This window comes from Anomaloglossus baeobatrachus, chromosome 6 (assembly GCF_048569485.1).
Source record: "Anomaloglossus baeobatrachus isolate aAnoBae1 chromosome 6, aAnoBae1.hap1, whole genome shotgun sequence".
In the NCBI taxonomy this organism is placed as follows: Eukaryota; Metazoa; Chordata; class Amphibia; order Anura; family Aromobatidae; genus Anomaloglossus; species Anomaloglossus baeobatrachus.
Genome location: NC_134358.1, coordinates 476132022 through 476150507, shown reverse-complemented (window position 1 = coordinate 476150507; position 18486 = coordinate 476132022). Strand labels below are relative to the sequence as shown.

Here is an 18486-nt window from a genome sequence, read left to right as displayed (position 1 = left end):
TATATATATATATATATGTATATATATAAAAAATGTGATGGTGAAAAAAAGTCATGCTTTTTTTTTTTGTTTTTACATTTTATTTCTTTCTTGTAACTGATAGTGTTACAATTATCACTATATAGAAATTTTGGCCAACATCTTTTAGTAATGTTCCCCATCTTGTTGAAATGTGCCCATCCTGTAGTAATGTGTCCAGCCTTGTCCCCCATCTTATAGTAATGTTCCCCATCTTTGTCCCCTTGTAGCAATCTCCCTATCCTGTAGTACTGTCCCCATCATATAGTTGTCCCATTCTACAGTAATGTCCCCAGCCTTATCCCTATCCTAAAGTAAAGTTTCTCATCCTTGTTCCCTTGTAGTAATGTCCCTATCCTGTAGTACTGTGCCCATCCTAGTCCCCATCCTATATTAATGTGCCCATCCAATAGTATTATGCCCATCCTTGTAATGTCCCCATCCTTTAGTAATGTGCCCACCTTGTCCCTATTCTATAGACATGTGCCCACCTTGTCCTCATCCTATAGTCATGTGCCCACCTTGTCCCCATCCTATAGTCATGTGCCCACCTTGTCCCCATCCTATAGTCATGTGCCCACCTTGTCCCCATCCTATAGTCATGTGCCCACCTTGTCCCCATCCTATAGTCATGTGCCCACCTTGTCCCCATCCTATAGTCATGTGCCCACCTTGTCCCCATCCTATAGTCATGTGCCCATCCTGTAGTAATGGGTGGTGGCGGCGGCGGTGGCTGAAAGTGGACAGTAGCTATAACTTACCGATCACTCTCAGCTTCCACAGACTCTGGAGTGAAGCTGAGGGGGCGGTCTCTGGCCCCAGATCCACAGTGATTGGACAGATCGGGGTCACCAGGCCGGTCTCTCCAATCAGAGCTGGGGGCGGTGAAACGGAGGTCACCCAGCTCCAGCCAATGATCGGTGCTATAGCTGCACTGATCATGGCTGGATTTCAATGTTTCAGCCGTTTTCAATGGCCGAAACATTAGTGGCTGTGATTGGCTAAGCGGCGTTCGTCAGCCAATCACAGCCTCCGTAGGTCCGGGGAGGAGACACCACCCCTCCTGAGGTCCCCTCCTCCCCGAATCTAAGGTATTTGCAATGCAAAGCTATCGCAGCCACCGGGGCTGCGATTTCGCCATGACATACTACTGGGTACGTCATGGGTCCTTAAGTACCAGGGAGCCATGATATACCCAGTACGCATAGGTCGCTAAGGGGTTAACGTCCAACACACACACACACACACTATATACACACACACAAAATTTTTCTCACCTGTCCCGCGCTCCCTTGGCTCTTCATCTCTGCTTCGTGCGGCCCCCAGACCCGTGCCCCTGTTACTATCGCGGCCAGTGCAGGGGCCGCAGCTCCTGTCAGTGATTTCTGTCAGATGATGGTTTTGCCGGCGCTGCGCGCGCACAGTCCTTGACTCAGATCAGCGCCGGCAAAACATTCATCTAACAAAGTGCAGACAGTGGCTGCGGCCCCTGCACCGACCACGATAGTAACAGGGTCCCGAGCCTGGGGGCCGCACGAAGCAGCCTGATGGGCCGCGTGTTTGAGACCCCTGGTCTAAATGATCGTGGTTTGGTTTTTACAGAGCTCCTGATTTTCCATTCTTTAATCACAGTTTAAACACTGCTAACGGGCATCATCAATTGCTTGGATATATTTTTGTACCCCTTTCCTGTTTTATATAGTTCAACTATCTTTTCCCATAGATCCGTTGACAATTCTTTTGCTTTCCCCATGACTCACAATCCAGAAACGTCAGTGGCTGGATGAAAGATGTAAGAGTCTGTCTGGATCCCAGAAACTCACTCAGCTTTTATGCACACGCACTGATTACAAGCAATCAGGTCACAGGTGAGGATTTGACCTTTATTAGAGATTCAAACCCATTTGTGTCAACTTCTGTGGATGTTATCAGGCCAAAATCACCAAGGTATGTGAACTTTTGATCAGGGTTATTTGGATGTTTTTGGTTGTCATTATGATTTAAAAAGAGAAAACACAGTAGTTTGACAATAAATGGCTTCACCCAACCACTAACCATGGGTGGAGAAAAAGACTTTGTGTTATCATTCATATTCTCTGAAAAAAAGCCAAGAAAGTGGAAACTGAGCTGACTGCAATCCCCTATCAGACAAAACTAGTAGTAGCAGTGGAATGTTCCTAACACACCTAGACACCTCGTCACTGCCTGAGAAACTTGCTACACCTCAAAGATAGAAATGAGAAATCCTAACTTACCTCGGAGCAGTCCCCAAAGAAATAGCAAGCCCCCAACATGCAACAACGGTGATGTAAGAAAATATAGATTAGCAAAGGTGAGGCCCACCTTACTAGATAGGACAGGACAGAAAACCGATTGCGGCCAGCAAAAAACCCTGCAAAAAATACCAAACTCCTGATAGGAAAAAAATACTGAGAACACACGGTCTCTTCCCCACTATATCAGGTACTCTTGTGCCAGACACTTCAGACAGAACTGCAGATATAATGGGAAGGAACGAAATCACAGAACAAATAATATTCAAGTGCAAATAATCCAAAAATGAACAGGGAACAAGCTCCCTTTCTTGCTGGAGGAATTGCCCTGCTCACAAAAAGCAGAAAGAGACTCTCACATACAAGAAACTAAACACAGAACCAAATGGAATAAGCAAAAACAACCTTAAATTGCAATTTCAGCAATTAAGCATAGAAACTAGTAAACTTATCTGGAGTAGGTTCAGGCACAGAACAAAATGGGAGAGACTGAAGGGAAAACTCCCAGACATCTTCAGAAGCAGGCAGGAAGCATCATCACTGGCGGCAGCGCCAGGCAGAAAATGCTCTCCTAAATACACTAGGCTGACCTGCAATAGGATTTCCTGGATTCCCAATGAACTCCAACACCTGTCTGGGTCACAGATTCAGCCTCAGCTTCATTACCATTCCTGGCCATCAGAGGGAGCTCCACACCAGCACCCACTCGGATGACATTCACAACAGGCACTACTACCTACCTGATGTACACATAGTAGTGGCACTACTACTTACCTGATGTACATACAGTAGCGGCACTACTACCTACCTGATGTACAGATAGTAGCGGCACTACTACCTACCTGATGTACACATAGTAGAGGCACTACTACCTACTTGATGTGTTGTACAGACACTACCACCTGCCTGATGCACGTGCGGTACTAACGCTACTATCGTCACAATTTACTAGTAGTACCGGATGTACATGCAGGGTAATAGTAAGGTACATCGGACCATACGATTCTGCTCCTTTAACATAATTTCTTACATATTGTTTTGCCATAAAACTATCTTTTATTTCGGTATAAAATATATATGAGATCTACAAGATTACATTGTTTTTACTTATTGAGAGCAATAACCCTTCAAAGTGGAAACCCCCTTTAAGTCCTGGCTTCCCTGGTAATGAGCAGGTCAGCTGACTGGAGAATTCCTGCAGTTATGACCATAAGTTACTGTCCTGTGCACTCTACTGTCACAGACACAGCGAGAAGTCCTCACACACAGAATATACGGCGTATACAGCTGACGTACCTCCCCGCCCGGTGTGAATGGCCGCAGACCTCAGTGCCCCGCACTCTGCACGGACTGTCTGCTCCGCTTCCCCTTTCAGTGTTCTTCAATCTCAGCTACCTTGGACTCCGGATTCCTGATTGGTTGAATGTTGTGGAACGCTGCGCTGCTATTGGTTAGAACGTACGTCAATATAGGAAGACGCCAGAGGGCGGGGCTGTCGGTGCTGTCAGTGTGTTGTGGCGTGCGAGCACCGAGTGTACACAAGCGGAGGCGCGACACAGCCGCACCGAGGGCAGAGTCGCACGGGGCATATTCCACAGACATGGCGGGGTATAGAGCTACACAACTAATTAGCCACAATCTGGTAGTAAGTCACGTGCTAGGAACAATGGGAGACGGTGCAGTTACAATATGGCACCCACAAGCCATTGTTCATGGAAACTGTCCTGAGCTTGTGTGTTACTATAATGTGTGAAATAGCAAAGATGGGATCTTTGGCTCCAATTCACACACAAAGTGTATTGTTATAGTGAGATAAACTTGAAAATATTCTGTTCTTAAAGGGAAGGTTCAAAATTTGAGGCAGTTTAACCCTTTAAAGGGAACTTGTCACCCGATTTGGCCCTTATAACCTGCAGCCACCACCTGTCAGCCCTTATATACAGCGTTCTAGAATACTGTATATAAGAGCACAGGCCGCTCTGTATAACAAATATCTTTTCTTATACACACCTGCAGGGCGCTCCGGTCCGATGAGCGTTTCGGTCTGGCGCCTCCTCTCTTCCTTCCATCACCGCCCTCCTACCCAGCCGTGTGGATGACACGTCCTACATCATCCACACAGAGTCCACCATTGTGCTCCTACGCACGTGCATTTATCTCTGCCCTGCTGAGGGCAGATCAAAGTATTGTAGTGCTCATGTGCGAGCATTCTTTGACCTTTCCCCGCCCCTGCGCATTACAGTACCTTGCACTGCCCTCAGCAGTTTAAAGAGGAGTGCGCAGGAGCACAACGAAGGGCACTGTGTGGATGACGTAGGACGCGTAATCCACACGGAGCTGGGTAGGGAGGACGGCGATGAAAGGAGAGAGGAGGCACTGCACCGAGACCAGTGACTTCCACTGGACCCAATTGCCCCACAGGTGAGTATAATAATAGCTCTTTCTTACATTATACAGAGTGGCCTGAGCATTTGTATACAGTATTCTAGGATACTGTATACAAGGGTTTACTGGTGGTGGCCACACTTTAGCGATCACCAGATTTGTAGATTTGTCCCGTACAAATCTACAAATCTGGTGATCGCTTCCCTTTAAGGTCTAAGGTTATTTGTGTCTCAAAGGCTAAATTATTTTTTTTCCATTGATGTATTCTAAGAACCCTAATTATTACTCCCACATACTTTCTCCTCCTACATCCCCCCCACGCAAACCAAACTGTCTCTTCACGTATTTACCCCCTCACTCTCCATACTGTCTCCTCATACATACTGCCCCGCTCGCCATGCTGTGTCCACAACTATCACCTTCGCTCCCCATACTGTGTTCACGTACATCACCCCTCATTCCTCATACTGTTTCCTCAAATTTCTCCCCCCCTCGCTTGTGTCCGCACCTCTCCTATCACCTTTGCTCCCCATACTGTGTTCACGTACATCCCCCCCCTCATTCCTCATACTGTTTCCTCAAATTCCCCACCCTCGCTCCCCATATTATGTCTGCACCCATTCCCCACCTCGCTTCCCATATTATGTCCTCATTCATCCCCCATACTATTTTCTCATACACCCCCCCCCCTCGCTTCTTATATTGTTTCCTCAAATTTCTCCTCCCCATAGCTCGCTCCCTGTACTATATTTGTTTAGATGTCACTCCCTCCCTCTCTCATATGCTTTCCTCATACATTCCCACCCTCGCTCCCCATATTATGTTCGCACTCAGTCCTCCCTCGCTCCCCATTATGTGTGCACACCCATACACCCCTTATATTGTTCCTCATACCTGTCCCCATACTGTATTTGCACCTACTCCCGCCTTGCTCTCCATACTGTGTCTACACTCATTCCCCTCACTCCCCATACTGTTTCCACAGACATCTCCCCCTCTCTCACCCATACCCATTCATTCCCAATACTGTCTCCACCCTCCCCCTCACCTGTGCTCAGTTTCCTCAGATTTCTCCCTCCGCTGCCCATACTGTGTTTACACCCATCCTTTCTTCACTCCCTAAACTGTCCACTCCCATACTGTGTCCTCAAATTTGTGCAAAGAAACAAATATCCAGCTCACCCCAAGACGTCCGCACTCCCAAACTGGCGGTGTTGAAGCTCGAGATCCTGCTGCTGTCCAGCGTCTGAGGCACAGCTCAACAAAGGAAAGATCCAGCTTGTCGTTTCCATAAAAACACAGCTTTAATGAAAAACTTTTTTAAAATACAAAGAATATTTTTCTTGTAATAAAGATAAGCCACAAAAGTATATCATCTGACTCAGTAAAAATCCAAAAGGTTCTTTAAACCGCACACCAGACGCGTTTCGAGCACATGTCATGGCTCTTAGTCCTTTGTTCACCTGTCCTCAAATTTGTCCTTGCCCCCGCTCCCCATACTGTTTCCACAGAAATCCCCCCTCTCTCACCAAACGTTGTCCACAGCCATACCCCCTCACTCCCCATACTGTCTGCACCTTCCCCTCACTTGCTCTCCATATTTTCCTCAAGTTTCCCCTACCTCACCCCTATTTGCTCCCGATTCTGTGTCCACATTCATTCCCCTGCCCCCAACTGTGTCCTCAAATCCCACCTTCCCCATTACGGTAGCTCTTCAGTGTCTTTAGCACCTATTGAGCACTTACAACTTACCGCATTTGTGGTGCCGACGAGTGATCAGATGACCTGATGATGCTGCTGATATTGCCCTGACCCGGATGTGCAGGTGGTCAGGGCTTTCAGATGTGAGTTAATTTGAAGCCCTAGTCTCCTTTCAGAGCAGTGACTGAAGCTGTGCTGGCGCCCCTCTATAAACTAAATGCCAGCGGCTGCTGGGAGAAATAAAGTTAATTTCTTTCCTGCAGCGGGGCTCTTAGTGTGGGCGCCGGGCAGCATCATAACGCTATTAACCTGCAGATTAACCCCCATACCTACAGGTTAAGAACTCATTCACACAACCGTCACATTCTTCCCGTTCCTTTCCGTTTTGTTTTTTGCTGACCAAAAAGGACAAGACCATCTTTTTCTATGTGTTTTGTGTAAAAACGGATGGCACGCAGATGTGTGTCATCTGTGTCAGTGTGTCCGATCTGTTATTTTGGAATATGTCCTATTCTGCTCCGCAAATTGCAGACCGTGGATGAATAGAAGTCAATGGGTCTACAAAAAAACGGAAGCCACACGGAAGCACATCCATGTGGCTTCTGTATATGGGGGTCCCTGCAGTATATATAATGTCCCACTCACTTGCCCAGTCCAGGTCACCGCAGGGGCTCACACAACAGTGTGTGAGCAGCTGCGGGGATGACGAGCGCTAACATCATGAGGTAAGCTTAGTTCATTACCTTGAACTCCGCTGATCTTGTGATGTTACCACTCATCACTGAGTTTCATGACCTCGGCATTCTCACATCAAGTATCGCAGGCGGCCCTTGACGTCAGTGCTAGTCACTGAGTTCTATGACCGCAGCGTTTTCACGTGAAGTATCGTGAGAGCCCGTGACGTCACAGCCGCAGGCCGCCCACAATGTTTGATGTAAGAACGTGGCGGTCATAGAACTCAGTAACTAGCGCTGACGTCACAAGTTCAGCAGAGTTCATCGCCAACTGAGCTAACCTCATAACGTCAGCGCTCGTCAGGCCCGCGGCTGCTCACACATTGCTGTGTGACCCCTGCTGTGACCTGGGCTCACTGCATGAAGTTATCTGAAGGTCACTGCACTGCTTTCCCAGCCAAATGGGGAACATTGTTCTTCACTGACTTGGACAGTGGGTATGGATCGTCGTGGGACCCCCTTATTGGATTACGCCGGGATTATTAGGGATTTTGCAGGGGAATAAATTGGTGAATCAGAGTGTCTGTTGTCTTTATTTCTTTAATAAGTAAACAAGGCACACCCAAAAATGACTGCAGTGTGTATTTTTATTCAATGCGCAAAAAAGAAGATGAAAGTTTTTGGTCCTACATGGACCTTTCACAGTAGCACATTAGTGGAGTGAAAGTCAGCGTGGGATGACAGGCGCGGTATCCACCGCCCAATGGCGGCCCCCATGGGGCGGTGGATACCGCGCCTGTCATCCCACGCTGACTTTCACTCCACTAATGTGCTGCTGTGGAAGGTCCATGTAGGACCGAAAACCTTTTTTGCGCATTGAATAAAAATACACGTTGCAGTCATTTTTGGGAGTGCCTTGTTTACTTATTGTAACGTATGGCCTTGGAACCTGAAGTGCACCCCGACGCCCACTAATATCTTGAGGAAGTGCCATTTACTTCTTTATTTCTTTAATAACTTTTTATTTTCATGTCTTTCAGGTTCGTGTTTGGGAATCGTCGTGGGACGTCGCTATGGATTACGTCAGACTTTTTTCTAAAACATTGTAATAAATTGGTGAACGAGGGATGTAGTCGGGGGGTCTTTGTCCAAATAAAATTTATTTTTCTTTGTTCAACGACTGGATTAATAATGGGTGGGTGTCTGATAGGCGCCAACCCATGACTAATACTAGGGCTTGATGTCAGCTGGCAATTCACAGCTGACACCAACACTATTAACCTGTTTGCCACCGCACAAGGGAATGGGAAGATCCGAGGCGATGTCCCAGGATTGGAGCGTCTAATGGATGCGCCACTTCTGGGATGGCTGCGGCCTGCTATATTTAGGCTGGGGAGGGTCCAATAACTATTGGCCTCCCCAGCCTGAGAATTCCAGACCACAGCTGTCCACTTTACCTTGGCTGGTGATTCAATTCGGGGGGACCCCACGTTTCTGGTTTAAATTTCATTTAATTTAAAATACCAGCGTGGGGTGCCCTCTGGTGTGGATTACCAACCAAAGTGAAGCTGCTAGCTGCAGGCTGCAGCTGTCTGCTTCACTTTGCTGGCTACAAAAAATAGGTGGGACCCCATAACGTTTTTTTGGGGATAATATGAATTTTGGAGCTAAAAATAAGGCTAAACACCCTTTAGTCCCACATGAGAGGCACTATAGTGTGCAAGCTTACAAAATGAAGGGGAGTGGGGCATATATGTCTTTCTTATCTATCTATCTAGCCATCTTTCTAAATTTTAAGTGTATGTAATGGATCCTGGGTTATGGCACAGACCCTTGTTCCGTTTTTTTGGGGGGTTTTTGCGGTCCGCAAAAAAACAGAAGGCAAACGGATGGAAAATGGACTGTATGCAGAACGGAAGCGATTGTCACACGGATGAATATGTGGAAAAACTGATCCATTTCTTGGAGACCACAGAAATGGGACGGTCGTGTGATTTTTCACCTGACAGGTTCACTCTAATGTAACTTCATTCATCTGTTTAATTGGATGACGTGACCAACTTTTCTCTTATCTAATATATCAAAACTTCTACCATACCAATACAATTTGAGAAAAAGGAGAAAAAATACATGTTGAAATTGACTTTGATACAAGTAGAAATCTCGTGTCAAAGGTGGCTGTGCAGTCATAACCTTAGAGATAAATGATAACATTCTGTGTGCCACCTCTACTCACTGCATATGGATTTATACCTCTTCCAATTTACTCAATGCCAGCTGTAAAAAAAATTGTAGGCAGCAAGCTCTCAATAGTGGTTTCTGTAGGCAAACACTTTATATACACTTTCTGTGGCTGAACCTTCCAAAAGGCCACAGAAAGAAGGTAGGGTTCTAACTGGTTGAATAGGTGCCGTTGTTTAGGCAATATACCAGGAGATGTACCCTTAGCCTTGGTCCATATATTGGGACAATTGAAGTGCGTCTGACGACTGCTTCATCGATGAATTTCAAGAACGCCAGTAACCAAATTTAAGCTTCTCTTTAAAGGGAACCTGTCACCACTTTTTCTGCCTATAAGCTGCGGCCACCACCCCTGGGCTCTTATATACAGCATTCTAACATACTGTATATAAGAGCCCAGGCCGCTGTGTACAACATAAAAAACACTTTATAATACTCACCTAAAATGGTCGCTGCGGTGGATGTGGCTTAGATGGGCATCTTCGTTCTCCGGTGCCGGCGCCGCTTCTTTCGGCCATCTTTGTCCTTCTGAAGCCTGTGTGTATGACATGTTTACGTCATACACACTCACCGGTCCCGCGCATGCGCACTACAATACTTTAATCTGCCCTGCTCAGGACCTGAATGTCGGCAAGTGTGTATGACGTAGGATGCGTCATGCACCCCGGCTTCAGAAGGACGACAGAGCCAGTGACAAAGATGGCTGAAAGAGGCAGGCGCCGGCACCGGAGGACGAAGACGCCCATCTGAGCCACATCCACCGCAGTGAGCGGTTTAGGTGAGTATTATAAAGTGATTTTTATGTTTTACACAGCGGCGTGGGCTCATATATACAGTATGTTAGAATGCCGCAGCTTATAGGGCATAAAACTGGTGACAGGTTCCCTTTAAGCAATGTTTATTTACATGGGTGGATTTGACCCAAATTTGGTGCCGACTTTATGGAGAAATTTGTGTTATATTCAATCAAAACTGTACATCATATGGGACTAATACATCAATTACAGGGGATGGGAGCAGGAAAGGAACGTAAAGGTTAGATAAGTTTACCTTTCTTACTTGTAGGTCTAAATTTATCACTGCAGCCACAGAACATAAATTATGTTGCGGAAGCATGCAGTGCAAACGTGTGTGCGAGATCATAACATATCTGTATATTATCTGTCTAATTACACAACTGTTACTTTTTATATGTATTGCTCCCTAATGGTTGATCTATTTTAGAGTTGTCTCAAATTTCTTAAAAACACGTAGACAATATATAACTTGACCATACGTTCTATGGTGTAGACACAACAAAGATGTTTACTAACCCCGGAATGTCCCAGGTTCTTCATATCCTACGTAGTCTGTCCTGAGTAACCTAAAGTCATTTCAGGGGATGGATGATCATATCTTCTGCAAGTGGACAAAACTCATTCTTATTTTATACTTTAGCTGTTTAAGTTGGGGCCCCGATCCAACCAAAGACCAATTTTTAATCGATATAAAGTGATTTGAATGACTGATCAGATATGGACAATATGAACAAAAGTATAGGGACACCCCTCAACCAGTGAAGTCAAGTTTTTCCATTCAGTCTTATTGCTAAAGATGTATACATACAATCCAGCCACTCGCTATGCAGTCTGTACTAACCTTTGTGAAAAAATGGGTCATTCAAAAGAGCTCAGTGAGAAGTGTGGTCCTCGAACAGGATGTCACCATTGTAACAAGTCAGTACATGAAACCTCTTCCCTCCTACATGTTCCACAATCATCTGTGACTGATATTGTCGAAAAGTAGAAGCGTTCAGGAAGTACAGTGATTGGCCACAAAATGGTAGACCACAAAGTTACAGAGCGAGGTCACTAAGTGCTGAGGAACAGAGGGCAAGAACGTCTCCAACGCCCTGCTGACTCCATAACTTCAGAGACAAGCACAAGCACTGGGCACCTGGAGCTTTATGGCATGGATTCCCATAGTCAAGCAGTTATATTCAAGTCACATACAATGACAAGCATTGGATTAAGTAGTGTAAAGCACAATGCCACCGGCTTCTATAGCAATCAAATTGTGTTCTCTGGAGTAACGAATCACAATTTTTCATCTGACAATCTGATAGACGAGTTGGTTTGGTGAATGCGAGAAGAATTATCTGCCTGAGTGCAATGTGGCAACAGAAATGCTTGGTGGAGGAGGGATATTGTTATGAGGTTGTTATTGAGGGGTTAGGTTATGCCTTAAAGTTCCAGTTAAGGGATATCTTAAAGAGAACCGGTCATTAGGTCAAAAGTAGCAAGTTTTTGCTTGTATTTCTGTTGCACCAGAATTATTTTTTTTTTAGTACACCAATTTTTATGGATGGTATACAGCAAGCAATTGCTCTCTTCTGGCTTAGGAACAGGTCTTCTTTAACCCCTTCACGACCTAAAGTCACAGGAGATCAAATTAATGTGCCAGCTGGTTCTGTTGGCATTGAGACCCAGCTATGATCGGTGCAGTAACAGCACTGATTATAGGCTGGAGCCTAGCAGCGATGGTGTCTCTGGCCCTTGGACTGATTGGAGCGATCAAATGATGACGTGCAATCGCTCCAATCAGAGAGTAGAGATGCGGTCTGAGCTCCCAGTGACCGCTCTGCTCTAATTAATGTTTCGAGACATGTGCAGAGTGGTCACTGTCACTCTGCTGCCGATCTGCTGGGCCTTGTGGTGCCACAATCTGTTTCAAACCTGTGCCATCACTGATGCGGTTCCTGCTGCTGCTGAGGAAGAAAGATTTTTTTCCTGTTCCCGTCCCCTCTTTTTCTTAGCTCCGATCTGTCACCCTTCCAACCCCTCTCATCCCCCGCTGAGCACTGATTGGTAATTGATTGTTCATTTTTTCACAGTATTTTCTTTGCACAACCTCTGTGTGTGTCCTGCAGCCGTCAAGCACATCACTGATTGTCACCTGTACTCGCTTTTGACCAGGACTTTTTTTTTTTTTTTTAAATTAAAATAAAAAAAATTGTTCCTGTCCATTTTTTTCCCTTTTTGCCCCACATCCGTGCATGCTTCCTGTAGCCGACGAGTGCTGATCAGTGACTCACATCACTGCTCACTGTATGCTCTCTTTTGGCTTAGGACTTTCTTTTTTTTTGTGCGGTGACCCTCCGTTTTGCACAACACCATTTCATATGTCCTGCAGTCACTGAACCGCTGATTAGTGACTCAACAGTGATCAGCATCCGAGCTCATGTAGGAAAGTGGACATAACAGCCTGTTCATTCAAGCATATCTAGCAGTGACCGAACACTGCTCTCTGCTGGTCGAAGATATTGCTCAAGAACAATCAAAAAGCAGGTTCCCAAAGGGAAAAAATTCAGGGAGACACCATGTCAGGTGATAGCTTAACAGCTAATTCCCAGTAGGCTAAGGGACCTCTGCTGACGTCATGCCCATGTGACCAGAAGGGGCAGGGCCTCCACTAACATAGCTGATACCAGGAAGCAACATTATTATTTCTTTTTTTTTTTTTTTAAGTCCACATGGTGATGGAGTTGTTTATAATAGAAGCAGGGCTGTGGCGGTAAGACCCGCAGAAGTTGGGGGGGGCGAAGCCCCACCCTTGTATCATTATAGTGGATGGGAGGAAACCACCACGCCACCAACCAAGCCTGCCACGCCCATTAACCAAGTCAGTCACGCCCAAGGTCCTTCTAGCCACTGGGATTTAGCCACAACTGTATGATGTCAGCAGAGGTCCCTTAGCCCACTGGGACTTAGCCTCTACCCTGGTGATATGGTTGTGGATAAATCCCAGTGACTAGAATGACCTTCCTGGTGACTGGCTTTGTTAGTGGGCATAACAATGTTTCCTCCCATCCACTACCAACCCCCCAGATTCCCGCTTCTATTATAAACAACTCCATGACACATGGTGTTGCTTCCTGGTGTCAGCTATGTTTGCGGAGGCCCCGCCCCTTCTGGTCACACGGGGATGACATCAGCAGAGGTCCCTTCGCTCACTGGGATTTAGCCTCTACCCAGGTGATAGTAGTTAAGCAGAAAAATATAAAAGAGCAGGACATTGACAAAAGGGCAGACTGGCACCAAGAAGCAGAAGCGAGAAGATGTATGCACAGAGGTGCGGGACATTACCCACTTTGATGAAGGAGCGAGTGAGTGGATTGCAGACTGTGGAGTGAGTCAAGTCACTTTCGTGAGCCGCACGCTAGTGCCACCTGTCAAAAGCTTGAGGTACGTGAGCCACCTGAAGATGCCACCAGTCAAAACCCCAAGCCTGAACTGCGTTGTCAAGCCACAGATGCAGACGCTCAAGCCACAGACACTGCTGGTAAAGATCCAGCGTTCTAGCTACGTGGTCAAACCACAGCCTTTGCCTCCTGCTGGATTATGCGGTAACTGAGGGCGTAGTATCCATTTCAGGGTGATACTAGTTATATTCAGCTGATTGCAGATCATGGAATGTGTAAGTCAAGTCACTCCTAGGTGTCCTTTTGTCCTTCCGTTCATTAGACCCTAAACCCACAAGAGTACTCTGAGGTACTCGAGCACAAGAAGTTGAACAAAAGTTGAAATTTATTCTAAAAATTAAAATGAAATGTATTTATGCAACTTAAAACTGCAAGCTGTGGCTTGTATGTAGTCATGGCCCATGGATACGTGTTTAAAAAAAAACATCCTTAAGCTGAGAGAGGACTTTTCCTACGTCCGAAATGCATAGCCATGGGCCATTGCTGCATTCAAGCCGCATCTTGCTGGTTTTATTCAATTTTTTGTGCTAGACTACCTCAGAGTACTCCCACGGGTTTATGAAGGGAAGGACACCCATATCCAACCCCATGATTGCCCCCGTCTTGGGAGTGAGTGGGAAAATTGCAACTGCGATGCCCATGCAATTGAAAGCGCGATCTTCGGCGGGGGGGGGGGGGGGAGGTGGGCGGTGACAGCGCGGGCACCAGGCCCCCCTGAGTAGCAGTGCACCACTCTTGCCACCGCGAGTGGGCCCTCCGGCAGCTCAGGGCCCCGGCATTTGACCGGGTTTGCCAGGTGCCAACGCCGGCCCTGGCTATAGACATAGAAGTGGTGTCTAGGTATAGTAAAGTAGCCATGCGATACGCAATGACACCACCTATAGCGCCATCTGGTGTAAAATAACGGAGTTAGCATCTTTATCTCGAAAACGGAACGAGAGAGAAGAAAAAGTGAACTATAGAGTTGTAGGGCATCTTCAATTCAAATCAACACCTTGCATACAGAAATGCTATGATTAGAACGTGTAAAACTCACAAGGCTGCGGACGTGAAGCGATAACTCATGGAGACCTTCCTACAAGTCATTGGGTATGGTGGCTGCGTGGAGTGGCCTCCATACTCACCTGACCTGACCCCATTGGACTTCTTTCTGTGAGGCCACATCAAACAGCAGGTGTATGCGACCCCTCCACCAACATTGCAGGACCTACGACGACGTATCACAGATGCTTGTGCAAACGTGTCACCTACCATATTGCACAATGTGCAGCAAGATACAGCATGCTGTCCAGAGTCCAGATGTGCATTGCAGCTGACGGTGGCCACTTTGAGCATCAAAGTTAAATGAACGCCATATGCGCGACCAGCATTCAATGTTTTGGGGGTCATGGGTTTCACATCATAGCATTTCTGTATGCAAGGTGTCGATTCATATTGAATTGATGATGCCCTACAATTTTTTAATTCACTTTTTTTCTCAGGTGGCGCTATAGGTGGTTTAATTGCGTAGCGCATGGCTACTTTACTATACCTAGACACCACTTCTATGCCTATAGCTGCCGCCGTTCTCAAGTTAATGGCGGTGGACAGGATATAGGTGGACACACTGTATAGTGTTCATCAGATAGTAGTATGGCCTCTTGATGTTGTAAAGTGACTTATACAACCCATACCTGGTTTTACAGCTACGTCTTCAGTCAGTACATCTCCCAGAAAACAAGCACATGATGAAAATTGGTACATCGGCTTCTGCCAGCACCAGAATCTCCTCTTCTTTGCCACTACACTAAGAAGCTGGGCTTTATCCAAGTTATTTACGCTGGAGACAAATCAGCTCACCACCGGCATAAAGGTCTCAGGAAATTCTTAGTAGCTTTTGCGTTTTCCACCAGGTGGCGCTATAGGTGGTTTCATTGCGTAGCGCATGGCTACTTTACTATACCTAGACACCACTTCTATTCCTATAGGTGCCACTGTTCTCAAGTTAATGGCGGTGGACAGGATATGGGTGGACACACTATATAACGCTTTTGTGCTATCACAATGTGAAGGCCATACCGGCACCTTCCATCAGTTCCAGGAGGTAATGATCAAGGGGCTAGTATTTGGAAGTCAGGAAGGAGCAGGCCCCAGTATCTCTGGAACTGGAGATGCTTGTGTTGTACCAGTGCAACATTTCACAGAAGAGGTTCCTCAAACAACAAAGAAAGGAAGGCCGGCCACAAAAAAATGTTGAGTGTGTCACAGAAGGGGGTAAGGAAAGACACCGCTTGGCCATGTTACACCTGCCCCAACAAACATGGCCTGTTTATAAAAGAATGCTTCAGTGATTACACACATCCAGACTACTAAATTCACATATGCCAACTTTATGTACTCTACACAGCTCACATATGCTGTCACGGGAGGAAATGGAGTTAACAGGGATAAGGGCTCCTGGACTGATCCTCAGGCTGGGGGACCCCAACTATCCCTGATCCCAGAGTTAACTTTGAAGGTGAGGACATCTGGGCTGCCACCCTGGCCCGGCTCCTAACCAGCCCTGATCTAGTACCGAGTCTCCCACCACCCAAAGCGGGGACCGGGATCAGAGCGGTAACCCCACACAAAATAGACAAACGGGGGGAAACCAAAACTCAGTCACACAGCACCCAAACACAGAGGAATAAGACAACAAATGGTAAAGAGGAAAAAATCAAAGCAGGGAAGAAAGTACCAAAGTGTAGATCTACAACAAGCACACAGCAACACCTCTACCAGGAGCAGCTAAGCGACTCCCACTCTCCACGGCAGAACTTGGTAGAATTAATCTATCAACTACAAGGAGAGGAGGCTGATGGGGCTTTTTAAAAAAGAGGGGAGTGGCCACAAAAGGCTGCACCTGAGCTCCAATTAAGCAACTTGCAGCAATGGAAAACTGACATTAACCCTTGCTGCACCAACAAAAAGCAAAGAACAGTTCCAGAGTAGGGAGAAAGCTCAAATAGTAGAACAGTCACAAATCTCTCCATGCCGAGAATTAAATGTGACACCAACCTGATGTACTCTACACTTTTCACATATGCCAATCTGACGCGCACTCTACATAACTCACATATGCAAACCTGATTTACTCTACACAACTTATGTATGCCACACGGATGCACTCTACACAACTCACATATGCCACCACATTATAAAACTCACATATTAGGAAAACCCTAGATCAGTTGCAATATAGGCTCACTTGTGGGAGGATTCTACTTTTTTTTGCACCTCAAGCGCTCTCCAAATGTGACATGACGCCTGCAGACTATTCCATCAAAATCTGCGCTAAAAAACGTCACTCCTTTCTTTCGGAGCTCGACAGTGTGTCCAAATAGCAGTTCCCACCACTTATGGAGTATCAGCATACTTGGGAGAAAGTGCACAACAAATTTTAGGTTCCATTTTCTCCTACTATCCTTGTGAAAATGAAATAATTGTGCGCTAAAATGATGTTGGGGGGGAGCTAGTTTGCAAAATGTGGTCACTTATCGGGGTTTACACCGTTTAGGCACATTAAGGGTTCTCCAAACGCGACATGACAGCTGCAGCCCATTCCTTCAAAATCTGCGCTCCAAAACATCTCTCCTTCCTTTCAGAGTTAGGTAGTGTCTCCAAATAGTAGTTTCCCACCAGATATGGGGTATCCGCGTACTACGGAGAAATTGCCCAACAAACTTTGGGGTACGTTTTCTCCTGCTATCCTTGTGAAAATGAAAAAATTGGGGCTAAACAACTTTTCTGTGGGAAAGATTAATTTGTTTATAATTGTCACGGCTCTACATTGCAACATTCTGTGAAGCACCTGAGTTCAAGATGCTCACCACACATCTCGATAAATTCCTTGGGGGGGAGGGGTCTATTTCCAAAATGGGGTCACTTATGGAGGATTCCATTTAGGTCTAAGCCACACGGCGAGAAAAACGGTGCGAGTGGAGTGCGATAAAACATCGCATTCCACTCGGACCATTAGCCTGTGTGTCACCGCACATGCGCGATTATTTTCTCAGCCCTAATCTGACCGAGAAAACAATCGCACCCATTCAAGTGCATGGGGCAAGAGAAAAATCACACTGCACTCGCAGTACACCGGTGTACCGCGCATGCAGTGCGAGAATTGCAATAGCCGGCTACGGAGGAGAGAGCGAGATAAATTCCTCCCTCCCCCCCTGTAGCTGAGGGCCGCTCGCACAGTCGGACCTCAGTCGCAGGGACACTCGCATGACACGGTGCTCCTGCTGTGCTGCCAGCGTGAGCCGAGTGTCATACGAGGATCGCAGTAGTCCCCCGTGTGGCCCCGGCCTTACGCACATGCTAACGATTCCAGCCAATTTTGCGTTCAGAAAGTCAAATTGCGCTCCTTCTTTGGAACTGCCTGAACACGAAGGTCACATGAGGCATTGTCCTATGCCAAGAAGATCCACTGCATTAGTGTGAAGTCTGATTGTGGCTCTGAGAATTTCATCCCGGTACTTGACAACAATAAGGATGTGACCCTCCAAGGATATGCCAAACCGGTCATGCTTGATCATGTTTATTATGATATCTACACCTTCACGTCTGTCACTTGGGCTCATTATGAATCTGCTCATCTTTGAAATAAATGGTATTCCAATGCTGGACCTGACAATTCTGGGTTTTCTTTGGCGAATGCTTATTGAGCTGCATGATGCTGGTGAGCACAGGTTCCACTGCACAACGTTAAGTCCTCATGGAGTCCATTTCTGACACCTGTTGCCCATTAGAGGTCAGACTGTAGGGCTCTGGCAGTTCTCCTAATTGAACAATGAAACAGATGTCAGTCTTGTTACTGCCCTTCTACGGCCCTATCAGTCTGGCAGGATAAAGAGTGATGGTTTGTGGCCATCACATGCAGAACCAATCCCTTTTTGGTGGTTGTCTTGCCTCTCCCAGTGCACTTGTTTTTACC

The 18486-nt window shown here is 46.4% G+C and overlaps 1 protein-coding gene across 3 annotated transcripts in view; it reads right to left on the bottom strand.

The window, feature by feature from the left end:
- GSDME (gasdermin E) overlaps positions 1-3672 on the bottom strand; it is a 199647-nt gene extending 195975 nt beyond the window's left edge. For all 3 annotated transcript variants that reach the window (XR_012724556.1, XM_075316699.1, XM_075316698.1), the window contains exon 1: positions 3588-3672. The gene's annotated coding sequence lies outside the window, so the exon portion shown is untranslated. The remainder of the gene's footprint in view (positions 1-3587) is intronic.
- Between the last annotated feature and the right edge of the window lie 14814 nt (positions 3673-18486).